This window comes from Schistocerca gregaria, unplaced genomic scaffold (assembly GCF_023897955.1).
Source record: "Schistocerca gregaria isolate iqSchGreg1 unplaced genomic scaffold, iqSchGreg1.2 ptg000386l, whole genome shotgun sequence".
Classification (NCBI taxonomy): domain Eukaryota; kingdom Metazoa; phylum Arthropoda; class Insecta; order Orthoptera; family Acrididae; genus Schistocerca; species Schistocerca gregaria.
The window spans coordinates 2,832,802-2,835,804 of record NW_026061828.1 but is presented as its reverse complement, the minus strand read 5'-3'; positions in this window follow the sequence as shown (position 1 = coordinate 2,835,804).

The window sequence follows — 3,003 nt, the reverse complement described above, 5'->3', positions numbered from 1 at the left end:
TTACATCAACTTAGAAGCTTCATCGGTGTTCTACTACGGTGCTTTTAGTTTCTCCGCATACCGCAGCACGCGACATAGTTTTGCAGACGATAAGTACAACCATTTCAGAGAGAAGAGCGGCCAATGTGACGATCTGGCTTTCAGTCGATTCGATAACAAATGACGAAAACGGATGGATTTCTAAGGTTTTTACTACATATGAACACTTTTCACAATCTCCCGTGCAACTCGGCTGCTAGTCCTCCTTTCATGAAGAATGTTAAGGTCCTAGCTCATGTCCAAGGCACCAAAGCCAGCTAAAAATTCAGTATTCAGTACCTTATACTTGAATTTTACTACTTCTTACTGGCTATTACATCAACTTAGAAGCTTCATCTGTGTTCTACTACGGTGCTTTTAGTTTCTCCGCATACCGCAGTACGCGACATAGTTTTGCAGACGATAAGTACAACCATTTCAGAGAGAAGAGCGCCCAATGTGACGATCTGGCTTTAAGTAGATTCGATAACAAATGACGAAAAAGGACGGATTTCTCAGGTTATTACTACATATGAACACTTTTCACATTCTCCCGTGCAACTCGGCTGCTTGTCCTCCTTTTATGCAGAATCTTAAAGTCCTAGCTCATGTCCAAGGCACCAAAGCCAGCTAAAAAGTCAATAATCGATACCTAAAACTTGAATTGGACTACTTCTTACTGGGTATTACATCAACTTAGAAGCTTCATCTGTGTTCTATTATGGTGCTTTTCCTGTTTCCGCCTACGGCAACACGCGACATAGCTTTGCAGACGATAAGTACAACCGTTTCAGAGAGAAGAGCGGCCAATGTGACGATCTGGCTTTAAGTCGATTCGATAACAAATGAGGAAAACGGATGGATTTCTCAGGTTTTTACTACATATGAACACTTTTCACATTCTCCCGTGCAACTCGGCTGCTAGTCCTCCTTTCATGCAGAATCTTAAGGTCCTAGCTCATGTCCAAGGCACCAAAGCCAGCTAAATAGTCAATAACCGATAACTAAAACTTGAATTGTACTTCTTCTTACTGGCTATTACATCATCTTAGAAGCTTCATCTGTGTTCTACTATGGTGCTTTTAGTGTCTCCGAATACCGCAGTACGCGACATAGTTTTGCAGACGATAAGTACAACCGTTTCAGAGAGAAGAGCGGCCAATGTGACGATCTGGCTTTAAGTCGATTCGATAACAAATGACGAAAACGGACGGATTTCTCAGGTTTTTACTACATATGAACACTTTTCACATTCTCCCGTGCAACTCGGCTGCTAGTCCTCCTTTCATGCAGAATCTTAATGTCCTAGCACATGTCCAAGGCACCAAAGCCAGCTAAAAGGTCAATATTCAATACCTAAAACTTGAATTGTACTACTTCTTACAGGCTATTACATCAACTTAGAAGCTTGATCTGTGTTCTACTATGGTGCTTTTAGTGTCTCAGCATACCGCAGTACGCGACATAGCTTTGCAGACGATAAGTACAACCGTTTCAGAGAGAAGAGCGGCCAATGTGACGATCTGGCTTTAAGTCGATTCGATAACAAATGACGAAAACGGACGGATTTCTCAGGTTTTTGCTACATATGAACACTTTTCACATTCTCCCGTGCAACTCGGCTGCTAGTCCACCTTTCATGCAGAATATTAAGGTCCTAGCTCATGTCCAATGCACCAAATCCAGCTAAGAAGTCAATAATCGATACCTAAAACTTGAATTGTACTACTTCTTACTGGATATTACATCAACTTAGAATCTTCAACTGTGTTCTACTGTGGTGATTTTAGTGTCTCCACATACCGCAGCACGTGACATAGCTTTGCAGGCGATAAGTACAACCGTTTCAGAGAGAAGAGCGGCCAATGTGACGATCTGGCTTTCAGTCGATTCGATAACAAATGACGAAAACGGATGGATTTCTAAGGTTTTTACTACATATGAACACTTTTCACATTCTCCCGTGCAACTCGGCTGCTAGTCCTCCTTTCATGAATAATGTTAAGGTCCTAGCTCATGTCCAAGGCACCAAAGCCAGCTAAAAAGTCAATAACCGATACCTAAAACTTGAATTGTACTACTTCTTACTGGCTATTACATCATCTTAGGAGCTTCATCTGTGTTCTACTATGGTGCTTTTAGTGTCTCCGAATACCGCAGTACGCGACATAGCTTTGCAGACGATAAGTACAACCGTTTCAGAGAGAAGAGCGGCCAATCTGACGATCTGGCTTTAAGTCGATTCGATAACAAATGACGAAAACGAACGGATTTCTCAGGTTTTTACTACATATGACCACTTTTCACATTGTCCCGTGCAACTCGGCTGCTAGTCCTCCTATTATGCAGAATCTTAATGTCCTAGCTCATGTCCAAGGCACCAAAGCCAGCTAAAAAGTCAATAATCGATACCTAAAACTTGAATTGGACTACTTCTTACTGGGTATTACATCAACTTAGAAGCTTCATCTGTGTTCTATTATGGTGCTTTTCCTGTTTCCGCCTACGGCAACACGCGACATAGCTTTGCAGACGATAAGTACAACCGTTTCAGAGAGAAGAGCGGCCAATGTGACATTCTGGCTTTAAGTCGATTCGATAACAAATGAGGAAAACGGACGGATTTCTCAGGTTTTTACTACATATGAACACTTTTCACATTCTCCCGTGCAACTCGGCTGCTAGTCCTCCTTTCATGCAGAATCTTAAGGTCCTAGCTCATGTCCAAGGCACCAAAGCCACCTAAGAAGTCAATAACCGATACCTAAAACTTGAATTGTACTTCTTCTTACTGGCTATTACATCATCTTAGAGGCTTCATCTGTGTTCTACTATGGTGCTTTTAGTGTCTCCGAATACCGCAGTACGCGACATAGTTTTGCAGACGATAAGTACAACCGTTTCAGAGAGAAGAGCGGCCAATGTGACGATCTGGCTTTAAGTCGATTCGATAACAAATGACGAAAACGGACGGATTTCTCAGGT